This window comes from Crinia signifera, chromosome 6, assembly GCF_055691185.1.
Source record: "Crinia signifera chromosome 6, ASM5569118v1, whole genome shotgun sequence".
Lineage (NCBI taxonomy): Eukaryota > Metazoa > Chordata > Amphibia > Anura > Myobatrachidae > Crinia > Crinia signifera.
Window position 1 is genome coordinate 112,394,277 of NC_139222.1, and position 15,285 is coordinate 112,409,561.

Genomic DNA, 15,285 nt, shown 5'->3' on the forward strand with positions numbered 1-15,285 from the left:
CAAATGGAAATGTGGTTAAACAATTCTGTATAAATATGTCATTGTTTATGCCTCATTTCAAAGCCTTTATTTTAAGTAAAGTATTGTATACATAGAATGTTTATATAAGATTGTAATCATGTCTTGTAACACGTTAATTCATTATCTATAAATACTACAGTATATATATTTCTATTGTATCTTATATCTATTCATATGCTAATCTTCTAGGAGACTGAGGGCCAGATGTATCAAGCTTCAAAAAGTGATAAAATAAAAGTGAAAAACAACCAGCCACTCAGCTCCTACCTGTCATTTTTCAATCCCAGCATGTAACATGAAAGGTAGGAGCTGATTGACTGGTTGTTTATCACTTTTATTTTTATCACGTTTGAAGCTCAATACATCTGGCTCTGAAAATACAGCCAAACCTGTACTATATACTAATATATGATTATCGGTACTTGTGTACTAGCACGGCGCCCATCGCATCGCAGACCATATCGCATGCGATGGTATGCGATGCGACGCAATATCGGCCGATGTTGTACAATGGCATACAATTTAAAAATTGTATGCAATTGTATATGGCATACAATGCCATACAATGTGATGCGATTATAAATTGTATAAGCACCCTAATGGGTGCTTACAATGGTTAAATGCATCCCCACGCCACTCCCCAAGTATAAACGTGAACCCGAAGCGTGGCGAGGGGAGGCGGTACGCGTCCTACGACCTTTTCATACCCCCACTATCCACATCGGCGTGGAGTTGAGAACAGAAAGTGTGGCGAGCGCAGCGAGCCACCGAGCCCGAAGCGTGGCGAGCGCACGCGGATACCTTCACAGTTATCCGCGTCGCGGGCTTCACAGGTATCCGCGTCCCCTCGCGGGGCGAGCTGCGCTCGCCACGCTTCGGGCTCGCTGGATCACTGCGCTCGCCACACTTTCTATTCTCGACTCCATGCCGTCGTGGATAGTGGGGGTATGAAAAGGTCGTAGGACGCGTACCGCTGCCCCTCGCGGGCTCACTGCGCTCGCCACGCTTCGGGTTCACATTTATACTTGGGGGGTGCCTTGGGGGTGCAATTAACCATTGTAAGCACCCATTAGGGTGCTTAAAAACACACATAAGGGTGCTTATACAATTTAATATCGAATATGAGTTAAAATCGCGTCGCATCACATGCCATCGGGTGTATGGCATGCGATGCGATTCGATTAAAAAATCGGGCGACTAATAATCGGGGCGCCGTGCTAGTACACAAGTACCTGATTATCTGTAAAGTAACTTTCCATAGTCTCATCTCATCTCTTGCAGTAGTGGTCCCCCATCTAATAGTAGTTAAAACTGGCACATTTGCAAATTTGCAATAGCTGCATCAATTTTAGGCACTAGACACCCAACTGAAGCTTCTTCATACTACATTGGTTACATATAACTGAAATCCAATGATGCCTGTTCATCTTTCCCACTGGTTATTAACCGGATCTTAAAAACCTAGTGCCCCTATAAACATTCAGCCATTTTTAATAATATTTCAAGTAGTAAATTAATATTGGAGCTAAAGTAATAAAGTAATAGATCTCTTCCACATTCTAATTGATAGCAGGGGACCTTGGAATTGATTTGTCCAAAATGTTTTTTTTTTTTTTTTTTGGGGGGGGGGGGGGGGGGGTTGTGGGGGCTGCTGGGAGCCAAATCATGGTGGTCCGGCGGCTGCCTTCACAGCTAGACTGTTCAGGCATGGGGCTACCTTAGGTATGTAAGTAAACACTTTGTAACTCAGAAAAGTGCTTGTATTTCTGTAATGTTATTCTAAGTATTTTGCATTTGCATCATGGAGAGGGTCTTGGCATGTTGGGCAGCCTTGATCTGTGCTGGGCGGCCCCCAACATGTTAGGGGAAGCTGAATAAGGTCCATTGCCATTTTTCTTTTACGTTGTGTATGTGGTGTTTATTTGAAGGCATAATATTAAGCAGTTAAAAAAGAAATGGAATGTCAACCTAATCAGTGTACAACCCACTCAGTTACCCCATAGTAAACCCACTAACAATCTACTCTGCAGACTGAAAAATAACATTCGTAGACTATTGTTACTTTATATCTGTAATATGCTTAGCTTTTTTCCCCAGTGTTCTCTTCATTGGTAACTTGGGGTGAATAATTGTGATAACGATCCTTTTCTCCTGTTCCCTGCTATTTGATGAGCTACAATTCTGTCGTTCATTTTTCACTTGACAAATTGAGTAATTTGCACTTCAGTCAGAAACAAAATGCACAGACAGAAAGAGAAAAACTATATCTCAGACCTTTTCTTTTCTTAATCCAGAGTTTTTTAGTGCTCTTTATTTATTTGTTGGTGCAATATATTTGTAGAATTCTGTGTTCATTAATTGCTGTATAGAGGTTAGACATTTTCTTTTGCTCCCTTTTCACTTCTAAAATCCATTTAGCTTTGTGAATTAAGGTATAATGCTATTTGCCATATATATTTCATGACTGAGGTATAAAACCAAGATTTGATCTACATAACATTCTTGTAAAAATATACCTCTTTAATGCAATGTTTTACTGACACCTTGTATTACTTTTATTTTCTATGTAATTACATGCACCTGGTGTTCGCTGGCCTAAAGGAATACAAGCTGCAAAATTTCTGTTAATGGCGTGATACAAAGCAATTATCTATTTCTGTTTTTGTCTAAGGTGTAAGTAGAAGTGTTCCTTACACATAGGGGGTTATTTTAATTTGATCGGTCCCATGCGCGTTGGCACAGGGGGGGGGGATTCTTTGCATCTGTGCATGCGCCGGTGCATATCTGCACATGCACCAGTGCCTTTGTGCATGGGCAGGGGTCCTGGGGAAGTGGGAACCCACCCTAAGAAGGGGTCCCCCCTCCAGAACTTTCCTGCCCATGCTGAAGCCCGGGGTTGTTGTTAAGTAGAATGAGCAGTAGTAGTAGTAGTAGTAGTAGTCAGTGGCGTAACTATACATTTTGCTCCCCCCAGCCAAAAAAGTTTCTGGCGCCCCCCCCCCCCCCCCCTTAAACATTACGTCACACATCATAATGCCCCTTGCACTATATGCCACATGCTGTCATTAACCTTACACTATACTCCACACACCTAAGTCACTATGGCCGGAATTTAATGCCGCCTGAGTTCAGTGCAGTGCGAGATGTCTGCTGAATTCTGACATTTTTTAAAGGGGAATTAACTTAACAGGCATGGTTTTGCCTTGTAAGTTAATGCCCCTTTAAAAAACGTCATAAATCAGCAGACATCTTGCACTGCACTGAACTCAGGTGGCATTCAATTCCACCCTATACTGTATGTCACACATCCTTATGCTTCTTACTCTATAATTAAGACTTCTGTGCGACGAAGCCGCACCGCCGCCAGAAAAAGTGTGTGACTGCACTGAGAGGGGGCAAGGATTATTGGGAATAATGCTCCCACAAGCCATGCCTCCCGTTTTCATCACTATGGAGGCATGCTAAGCGCTCTGTGAGCTTCTGGCATGCCCCCATCCCCTCTGTCTTCCATGAATAGATGCTCTGTGTAGGCGCAAAATGTCATGGGACAGACAAAAAATCCCTGTCGCATGAAAATCGGTACAGATGGGAAGTACTGTATGCTGACATATGTTAACGCTTGGACACGCAGACGCCGACAAACAGACATATGCTGAAAAATGGACAGATCCTAAAACACTGGCGCTGACAAGCTGATACATGGATGCTGACACAGACACACATGTTGACACATGGACACTGACAGATGCCTATACACAGGGATATGCTGACACACGGACTGCACATAGAGACACTGATGCTGACAGACGCTGACATCTAGAGACATAACACAGACACCCAGACACAAATATGCTGACATGTGATGACACAGACACTGACTGTTTTGCATCCCACTGTAGAAAACCAGGGTTTGAAAGGGTTAACCTTATTGTTGTGTTCAGCTCCTGTGCTGAAGCCTGTAGAAGGGGAGGGCTCTGTAACCGGAGTGCAGAGTGCAGGGGAAGAGAAGGCAGCCACTGGAGCAGGACGCAGGATGGTCAGGAACAGAAAGCAGGGAGAGGGACGATGCTGCAGCTGCCCAGCCTGCGCGGACAGACGGAGGTTGCGAGTGTGCACAGAAACAGTTCTGAACTTCCTACCAGTGTGCTGCTGCTGCTGCTGGGAGGAAGGGGGGGGAGAGACAGGACGGACCTCACCTCAGATATGCAGGTTAGAGAGAGAGAGACTTCCTGCGCTCCCGGGACTAGGACTGGGTGGATTGGGACACTGTTTTCTCTGCTCCCTGAGGCTCCCTCCATGCTCAGCTTGAATCTTCCCGGCTCCTCTGCTCTGTTTGCCCTCTCCAGCGTGTGACGTGATGACGTCACACGCATAGGAGAAGCTGAGGCAGGGACCAGCAGTCACTGCTGCTTCCTCTGTCACTGTTCCAGGCCGCGCACCTGCCCGCCCCCCGTCCTCTCATTCGACAGCCGCTGGCACACCCATCCTCCCATTGGACAGCCGCCCGCCCATCAAGTAAGGGCAATGTGACAGTCTGACAGTGAGTCTGTCAGACTGTCATGGCTGCGGCCGTGCAGCGGCCGTCAGCAACACATACTACCAAAAGCAGCAGCTCACTTTGGCACTCAGTGTGCCGGGCGGGAGCCAGCGCCCACGCAGCCCCCGCTCCTCCAAGCAGTGGCGGGGGCTGCCTTGCACAAGTTACGCCACTGGTAGTAGTAGTAGTAGTATAGCATGCCTCTAGGGCTGCCATCAGAAATTGTGGGGTCCAGGACTGACAAAATAGGAAGTCCCCTGTCCCCCCCCCCCCCCCCCCACACACACACACACACACTGCCCAGCAATGTGTATATATATTTATATGTCCACTGTCCACCAAAATGTATATATTTATATGCCCACTGCCACCAATGTATATTTCTTTAAACACCACTGCTCACCAATGTTTATTAATAATAGGTGATAACATATACATTGCTGGCCTGTGCCAGTAATCTATACGTTACCACCTATTATTACTAAAAATTGGTGGGCAGTGGTGTTTAAATATACATTGGTAGCTGTAGGCAAATAACTATTGGTGGGCAGTGGGCATAGAAAAATATAAACATTAGTGGGCATATAAAAATATATACATTGGTGGGCAGTGGGCAAAGAAAAATATATACATTGTTGGGCAGTGGATATATAAAAATATATACATTGGTGGGCAGTGGGCATAGAAAAATATATACATTGGTGGGCAGTGGATATCTAAAAGTATATAAACATTGGTGGGCAGTGGGCATATAAATACAGCAATCAATGTAAAGTATGATTTTAAGGTTTACCACCTTCTCAATCATCTCTTACCAGTCCATGCAATGGCGGAAAGGGCGGGCTGGGGCAGCTGGGCTGTACTGTGCTGGCTGACACACACTATGCAGCTCCTCTCTCCAGGCTGCGTCACACCGCACGGTGGGGGGGCTTCTTGTGTGGAGGCTCCGAGTCCTGGCTTCCTGTGTGCCTCAATGAACTCGGAGCCAGGTGGGCTCACTGCAGGCTGCAGTGACCATCACCGGTGGATGTGGGAGTGGGTGCGGCCGGCCACGGCTTACCGCGGCAGTGTAGAGCGCAAGTGAAGGGGCGGGGATGCTGGGGATAGAGGTGCCCGGGCCCTACCCTCTGTCAGAGGTGGTGCCCCGGACTCAAGTACCCCCAGAACCCCCCTGTCGGCGGCCCTGCATACCTCTTTAAGTGTGAGGACTTGAATTGCAACAAAATCTGCATACAGTACAGAAGGAAGATTTTTTTAAAGTACATTTCTGTTATAGAAATAATCACATTTTGTACACCTGCCAATTTAATTTATTTGGAGAACCCCATGGAGGCCCAAACCAGACATATAGTTAAGCCTTTTGATGCTTATATGTTAGTTGGCTTTTGATGCTTATATGTTAGTTAGCTATTTGCTTAGTTTTCCGCGTCCCCTTGCGAGGCTCACTACGCTTCCCACGCTTCAGGCTCGGTGGCTCGCTGTGCTCGCCACACTATATAAAATCAACTCCATGCAGACATGGATAGTGGGGGTATGAGCATACTAACTATAGTGGGCGCCCAACTAACATATAAGTACCAGCCTTTTTGCTGACAGCTACTGTAGCATTATGTTGGGGTGACCTTTATGTTACCTAATTATACTGGATACAAAATGAGTATGCTTGGTGGTTAACGATCCATATGGTATTGTCTTCCTACTTTTAAAAGAAGGTTTTTCCAAAGGTAAGTTGCATACTTTATTACATAGGTGTAACTGCACTATGCATGCTTTATAGTTACCAAGGGTCCTCTGCCACCAGGGGTAAATATACCTCTAAGTACAATAAGAAACAGCACACAATTTTTTTTTTAATTTGCACCACTAGATGCTACAAAATGTCTATTCATATATTGTAGTATTACTGGATTGTACACTTTAAGACAATCGGTCCTTCGAGGTTCATCCTATAACACATTTACAACCTATATTAAGCATCTTGTTCGTTTAAAATCCTCTAGGCTATTCTATTTGTAGACAGAATACAATGGAGCTGCTGAAATGGGGTTAGTATATTTGGAACAGCCAGGAGGTATTTATGAATTAGCTGAGCTGAGCGGCTGTGGGATGGGTGCTTCATCAAATTGTAAAGTCAGAAAAAGGCTTTGGCTGTTATTTAATACTGTGGAAATATTCTGTAGAATCTTTGGTGAAGATTGCTGTCTTGCAATTTGTTGCCCGTTGCTGGTTAGTAAAAAGTGGTTGCCAACACAAAGAAACCATCTCTGCATCACGACAAGCCACCAGCAGAGGTAAGAGTACAGCTGATACTAGCCTGGATGGTGCTCAACAACGACTGTGAAGAGCATTTTACAGTCCCTTCTAGCAGCACCACTGCTCCCATGGCTCAAAGGGAGAAGACACAGTATCTCTTCCCACATAGTGCAGGCACCATGGCCTAGGTGGAGCTGGTATGCAGCTGAGGGCCTGTTTACATCGCACACACATCCCTTTCTTAAGTCCCTGCACCATACTAGCATTGATATCTGCCAGCTACAAAGCTGGGCTGGGCTGAAATAAAGCGTGACTTTCCTAACAAGCACACAATATGGTAAGCCACTTTACAGGAATTATAACCTGTTAAAGTTCTACCATAGTCATGTGCAGGTGTAGAGTTAGATGTGCCGCTATGGGACATCCCCCATTTCATGTCTCCTGACCATTACTTACTCCTATGGAGTCTGCAGTATTTTGGGGATCCTGGTATAAATATAGAAATTGCAATTATCTCTGCTCTTCTCCCACCTTTGAATTAGCAGTGAAAATCCAGAGTATGTTAGAGGTGAACTCAGGTTGGAGTCACCCAAAGATGCAAGTACAAACACTACCAACTATTTTTTGTAAATAACTACTGCCAGAGCTATTCAGACAGTGTGTGCGGTCAGGGTAGGTAGAGACGATAGAGGCTCCACTGCAGTATTCTCCAAAGTTGTGAATTTAAAATTTATTAGGTGCTCTTTACCTAGAACGGCGCCCGCGATCAGAATCGCGGGCGTCGGGGGTAAAAAATCGCGGTCATCGCAGGCATCGCGGGTAAATAGCGGGTACATCAAAATCGTGTACCCGCGATGACCGCGATTTTCCCATAGGGAACAATGTTAAAAAGCCTAATTGACCGCGATTTTAATGTAAAATGCCTCAATGCCCGCGATTTTCCCATAGGAATCAATGTTAAATGGGCTACAGAGCCCAAATAGACCCAATTAACCCTTAAATGTCACCCCAATTTTTTTACGCCACCCCACGATCCACGCCAACCCGAAGCGTGGCGAGCGCAGCGAGCCCGCGAGGGGCGGCGGTACGCGTCCTCTGACCTTTTCATGCCCTACTATCCACGTCGGCGTGGAGTTGAGAATAGAATAGTGTGGCGAGCGCAGCGAGCCACCGAGCCCGAAGCGTGGCGAGCGCACGCGGATACCTTCACAGGTAAACGCGTCCCTTCGCGGGCTTCACAGGTGTCGGCGTCGCCACGGACACCTGTGAAGTCCGCGAGGGGACGCGTATAACTGTGAAGGTATCCGCGTCCCCTCGCGGGGCTCGCTGCGCTCGCCACGCTTCGGGCTCGGTGGCTCGCTGCGCTCGCCACACTATTCTATTCTCAACTCCACGCCGACGTGGATAGTAGGGCATGAAAAGGTCGGAGGACGCGTACCGCCGCCCCTCGCGGGCTCGCTGCGCTCGCCACGCTTCGGGTTGGCGTGGATCGTGGGGTGGCGTCAAAAAATTGGGGTGACATTTAAGGGTTAATTGAGCCTATTTGGGCTCTGTAGCCCATTTAACATTGATTCCTATGGTAAAATCGCGGGCATTGAGGCATTGAATGCAAAATCGCGGTCAATCTGGCTTTTTAACATTGTTCCCTATGGGAAAATCGCGGTGATCGCGGGCATCGCGTCGCGGCCGTTTATGTACTGCCCGCGATCCCGCGATCACCCCGATGGGCGCCGTTCTAGGTAAAGAGTACCATTTATTAAACTAATACATAGCAGATATGTATAACAAACATAATATTGTACCTCTTTGATTGTGAAGAGCTGCCTGGAACTGGGGGCAGGGCTGCACTGTGGCCAATAGAGCTGCAAAAAAAAGCACAAGGAAAGACCTTGGCAAGGGGGTGTAGCTTGATGTAGTGTCAGGTGACCTATAAATGAAGTTACCCAGAACCCATCTAGGCGCAGCCAACATTCAAAAGAAACTGATGGTCAAGATGGCTAAAGTGCTGGCAAGTGGCTGCTGGGGTTGGGCAAGAGCGGCACAAGGCTGGCTCACTTCCTGTGGGCAACATAAGTTACTAAGGGAAGATAAGAGTAGGAGAGGAGCCTAGTGTGCTAAGTACTAACCTATTAGGGTTAGGTGAAAGCATAAAAAGGGGGCTATTTGTTTTAGTTACAAGCTTTTAATGTCCCCAATACTGTAAATGGCTTCCTACTTTATAGTCAGAATGAAGAGGACAAATTTACTGTACTATTATCTTGTTTAAAACTGCATGTATGAAATCTCTTCACTTATCTGCCCTCCAACTAAGATGAAAGAAAAAGCCTAAGGGTCCCATTTATCAACGGAAAAGAACCCTATAAGCACTCACTAAAAGGGCTATGTACTATGTTCAGTATTCAAGAAACAGTGGTTTTCCTCTGTTTGCCCCTGCACTACTCTCACCATCTATAGATGGTGAGAATGGTAGGATCCTCATTACCAGCAATGAGAAGCCATTGCTGCATTACCGGCTTCAGCAAAGCATTCTGGGCATTGCTGGGTCCTTGGTGGTTGAAACTATCAAGGACATACGCAGATAGGACATTTTACATGTGCATGACACAGAAACATGACACTGTAGTATGCTGTTGAGGAGGAATCTTTTGCTGGACATTGTCGAGAGGTAAGTAACACTAACTGCATATTCATTAGCATTGCAGTTAAAGTATACTAAAATAAATATGCCCCAGTTATTAAGATTAGTTAAAAAATGGGGCCCTTTGTTAGATAATCAAGAACTGCTTGATCAGAATGTCTGGTTGACCAGGGCAGCTGAGAGGTATGCCGGGCCCCGGTAAAATGTTGGGGGCGTGAAAAAACACTCTAAAGTCAAGGGGGTGTTATTGTCCCCCTCCCCATCAACAGCAGCAGCACACACCTACAGAATGTGCTGTGCTGACAGCAGGCTCAGCATGAGCTCTCACACTGTCAGTGAGACACTCATGCTGAGCCTGCTGTCAGCGCAGCACATGCTGTAGAGGTGTGTGCTGCTGCTGCTTCCTGGGAGGGACGGAGGGGGAAGGTGGGGTCAGACCAGGGCCCCCATCGTGCCCCTCCAGAAAAGCCGGGCCCAGTTAATTAGTACCTGCTCCCCTCTCCCCCTCTCGGCGGCCTTGTGGGGGACTGCTGAAGAAAGCCAAGCCCAATACACCAGTGACAAAGGGCTGTGATGACATGAGTCAGCAAAAGTAATATTTGCACTGCAAAAACAGTGCTTTCACCATAACCAAGTATACATTTATTATTTATAATTTTAACATTTCAAATAATCTAACATATGAGCTTGAAACAAATTGAAAAAAGTTATAGTGTGTTTACATAGTATTTATGAAGCTATAAACAATATGAAAAAAATACGTATTTTGTTCTACTTTTGTGACTAGTGCAACTTTTTTCACACACTCTCAATGTCTTGAGAAAAAGTGAATGATATTGCAGACATTTTTGTAATAACTGAAAGCACACAAATCAGACCAGCATAGATACAGTATAAGGAACCTATAACAAATAAAAGCGAAAAAAAAAAAAATCAATAGAAAGTCCACATTTCAAAAATAAGAAACACTAACTAAAGATTAAAATCTACAGTACCTTCCCTTTCTCTGCTGTGTCCTCGTATTAATAAATATTTCCCGTTGCATGTTTTCCTAGGCTGAAAGATTTATCTTCATGCGTAATAAGTATGTATTTATCTGTAGGCGAAACAATTATGGGTAAAATTCTTCATGAAATGTGAAGATACAGTTCACTTTGTTTATAATCTGATTTATCTCTGTCAGCGCGTTATGTGTGTGTTGACTTTAGTCTGGATAATTAATCCAAATCATGATATTGTCCATAGAGCCCATTACTTGCATTGCACTAAGACATATTGCTTTCTTTGCTGGAGCGGTGTGGGAGAGTGATGCAGGCAGTTGCCATGGTTGCTAAAAATTGTTGAAACCACTCACCTGTCAGTATATCTGTAAAGGGAAGGCCTTGTGCATTATGGGAGAATCAAGCTAGTGTATAATTAAAAAAAAAATACCTCATGAATATTATGTTTCCATTTCTCTAAACCTGCCTTTGATAAACAATACCATGGCAGTTTCTTTGTGTGCTGCAATTCCTGGAAATACAGCACAGCATAGCAATTTCTTGTTGAGCAGATTCATGCAGAGAGCACCTCCATGTCACCAGAGAGGTGCAAGTGATGAGCTCCAGTTGACTAGCAGTTTAGTGAGAGACCCCCTGGGAAATAAACCATTCTTTTACATGCTCTGTTTTCTCAAATGAATAACCATTCACAAAAAAATAAACGCATTTCTCCAGTGACAGATCTATTGTTCCGGGCATATTAAACAGTCTGACTGTTAATGAATACAGTTTCCATTCTCATTTAAAAGTCATCAACGAGGAGATCTGATTCTGAAATCTATCAAGCGTCACATTAAATAACCGCTGAGGATTCAGTCCCTGCTGCTGTGATATTGATGGCTTATCAACTGCATACATGTATGATTTAAAAATAATTATCACGGCAGCGCAATAAAAATTGATTATGTGAGCTCAGTCAGCCAGAATTAGATTGTTAACCATGCAGAAGCATGCATTTCATGTTCAGAGCATCCGATGCCTAATGCCACTTAAACCCATTCTATTCTTCCTTCCTGCACAACATGATGGCTAATAGAATTAAAGCTTAGTGCTCGTTAACAAGACATGTTACCAAGTTACATTATACATTAGCCTACAGGAATGTTTGGAAAATACTGCGACATGTTTCTTGCAGACATATTTTAGCTGTGTGAATGGTTATTGGAGAACTAATGCAAATACTGTAATCCTGCCCAAAGGAGTAGTGACTCTTGGGTATATTCTTGCTTGTCTACCTCATACTTACCTATGTTGTAACTCTTCTCGCCGCACAGTCTTCTAATGTCCAGTCCCTTGTATGCAGTATTGAAACTTCTATCTAGTGTCATGTCCATCCTAATCTTAGGCGGTATGTGATGTTGTTATGCATCTATTACCTAACGAGATTGCAGAGGATAACTAGTTTATCCGAAGCAACATAAGCTTACCAGCATGGGCTGCTAACTAGGAATCATATACACTGGCTTGTGGGGTTGAGCTTTTAAGGGGAGGAACGTTGTGTGAAGGGAGTACTGATTTGATTGGTTGATGGAATATCAGGGGAGTGGCTCTACATCTGAAATATGCCTATGATCTAGAAGGTTCCATCTCTTTTCAGTCAGACTCGTTGCCCACCCTCCCACCCTAAGTGGTTGGGTATTTACATCTGAAAATTATTGTGTTGGCTTTATTGGTGGCCGGTTCAGAATGGTTATATGTTTTGCTTATATTTAAAATATTGGTTGAAGGACAGTTTAGTCATATAAGTGGCTATGCATGTATGTCAGCTCACGAAGGTGGGCATCACCGGTCCAGGTGGGTCCACGCACAACTTTATGATTGGCTGTCGTAATTATATGAATTGTTATGGGGCAGTTCGCCCAATTATTATTCCCATAGGCGGGTGAGTGATCAGTTTTGCCTTTTGTGCCGTGTTCAGGGATAGTGGCAGATGGTCGATCCCTGACCATTGTGGGGCAGTTGGCCCATTAGTAGATTTGAATTTAATGTTGGTGTTATTTTCTGGTTTGAAAAGGATAGGGTCAGAAGGCCGATCCTTAATTTTAAGGTGGCCAAGGATAGTGGCAGATGGTTAATCCTTGGCCATCAGGGCAGTTAGCCCCTTCTCTTATTTTGAATTATATAATTCTTTGCATAAATGTTTGTCCATATTTCTAACCATTCTTCTCACTGCCATCTTAGTTTAGAGGAAGGGACCTTTTATTAAGAGTTAGTTATAAACAGGCCTTCCTCTTCAAATAAATAAAAAGCCAAATTCAGTTGTCTGAGTCTTTATTTTTAGATAAGTGAGTATGAATGACACGTGCATGCATCTGACTGTGTAACGCTTATGGAAATTGCTAAAGGTAAAGACATTATCAAGCAGTACTAATGGTTTTAGCTAGTGGCATTGTCTTATGATTAGCTATTTTTATTATATTAGGGGTACTTGTGTAGTTTTACGGCGCCAGCATGGCGTCTGTGTCCAGCAGCGGGGCTGTAAACTCCATGCATTGCCAACGTGGATAGTTCGTACCCCTACTATCCGCGTTGGCATGGAGTCGTTTTATGATTGCGTGGCAAGCGTAGCAAGCCACCGAGCGCGTAGTGTGGGCGAGCGCAGTGAGCCATGCAAGGGGACACAGATGCACGGTGCCATGCTGGTGCCGTGAAAGTACACAAATACCATATTAGGGAATGGTCCATAGTATAATTGCACTGGTTATATGTTGTATGTGTCTATTCCACAGTATCACAGATGGGGTGCGTGATATAATCCTACAGGTGAATAAATGTGATAACAAGTAAAGGTGTGTACACATGGGCCCTAATTCTGGTTGACTTGGTAAGATGCAAAGCTTGCAGCTTACCGAGTCCGAGAGGGCACTCTCAGCCAAATTATTATTATTTTATTTATATGGCGCCACAAGTACAGGGAGACAAAACGTAGCATTACATTGAATAAATAACAAAACAGGTAAAGAGCACCACAGTTCAATACACATTACAGCTTAAATATAAGTAGTGAGGACTTGATCAACTTACTACTAGAATGATTAAGATGAGTATGTGGACAAAGATAGTTACTGAGTGTTTGAGTATGGGAGAGCTGTGAGTGAAATGTGAAGAGAAGAGGGCTATAACAACAGGAGGGAAGAGGGCCCTGCTCTGAGGAGCTTACAATCTAGTAGGAAGGGGAGATAGACCTAGCAAGTGGGAGGTGGCTTGATAGCAGGATGTAAGCAGGCAGGAGGTTGGAGAACCAGCCTCAGGACTAGTTTATGCAGCGGAAGGGTACGCTTTGATGAATAGGTGAGTTTTTAGTGCCCGTTTGAAGCTTTGCAAGGTCGGGGAAAGTCTCATGGAGCGAGGAAGTGCGTTCCACTGAAGGGACACACGGTCGTATTCCCTTGCAACCATGCGAGGGAATGTGTTAAGAAGACACATCCCCTCGCATGTCCCACTGGTGGAGAAATTATTCGATGATCGCCTGCCATTGAATGATTTCTTGAGGCAACGCAAATATAAGTCAGTGGAGACTGACTTATATTTGTGGCCATCCCGCTGAATACAGGGTGGAAGGCTGATGTCATGTGATGCATGGGCAACACTCGGACCCACCTCCCCCTGCCTGCACTTCTCCGTACGAACGGTCCAGCGATATTGTAAATCACAATGGCCGTTTCCAGAGTGGACTTGCACACACGCAGAAAAGTCAGTGCGCATGCACATTCCATCAACCATTGGAATGGTGTCAAATTCAGCCCCGTCTCAATGGACCAGAATGAACCCCAATTTGGCTTACAGTTTTAACTATGTAGTCAAAATCATATAGAAAGTTAGCCAAAATCTCAATGTTTCCCCTGCTTGTGATACCAATGCGTGGCCCCGTGAGGTCCGTATTGCATGGATAAATAAACTGTGCAGGCATAGCTAATGTATTTGATCATAGGCCAAATAGCACATGGTCAAGATTGTATGGTTCTGGGCTCTGGGGAGTACAAGGGAAACTGCATAGTCAAAATCGCATCATGTGTAGACAGCTTTATGGGACATACACACGGGGCAATTCCAGGGATTACTAATAGCATGAATCACTCTGTGTGTATTCCCCCAGAGATGGTGATGTATGATCCTATGATCACCTGACTAGATATATACTGCATTCAGTATAAATCTAGTTAGATCACCAGTGTTCTCATGGTGAGAACACTGGTCCACACATATTGCTCAGCACACATAGCTGAGGCATCATATGTGTGCCAGCGATGTGTGCTGAGCGATTTGTGCTAACCTACATCACTTAGCACAGGGCTTCAGACGTCCCGTATGTATGCCACATTAGAAGACCAGCACTCAATGCATAAATATGTAAAATAAAAAAGCTTCATCTGACATCTCAGTGTCTGATGATACTATTTTCAAGGACACCCAAAGCAACATTGTAACCAAGAGTTGGTTTATGCCCAAAATTACACAAATTCTTCATCTAAACATTCTATGTTAATTGAATTTGGTTGTTGCACAGCTGTTAACGACTAATTGCAAATAACAGAAGATAAAAAATAATAGGTCATAATAGTTGGCTTATGTTTGCAAAATAAACAGTTTTATAATGAATCAATAGTTTTAGCAAACTATATGCAGACAAAATGGATTTTGTGTGTATGAAAACTTATGCCCAGGGAAGCCGAGCACTAAGAAAGTTCTTGAAAATGCACCCCATGCAGAGGAGAGAGTAGGCTTATTTGTACAGTATACTGTATGTTGTTAGAAGATACAATGTTTACACAAATGGCCTGTAGTATATTTAGATA

The 15,285-nt window shown here is 44.3% G+C and overlaps 1 long non-coding RNA gene across 1 annotated transcript in view; it reads right to left on the reverse strand.

Annotated features, from left to right (window-relative positions):
* LOC146007036 (uncharacterized) overlaps positions 1-10,563 on the reverse strand; it is a 58,884-nt gene extending 48,321 nt beyond the window's left edge. Inside the window, exon 1 of the long non-coding RNA XR_014444207.1 lies at positions 10,445-10,563. This is a non-coding gene — a long non-coding RNA (uncharacterized LOC146007036). The remainder of the gene's footprint in view (positions 1-10,444) is intronic.
* Positions 10,564-15,285: the final 4,722 nt, after the last annotated feature.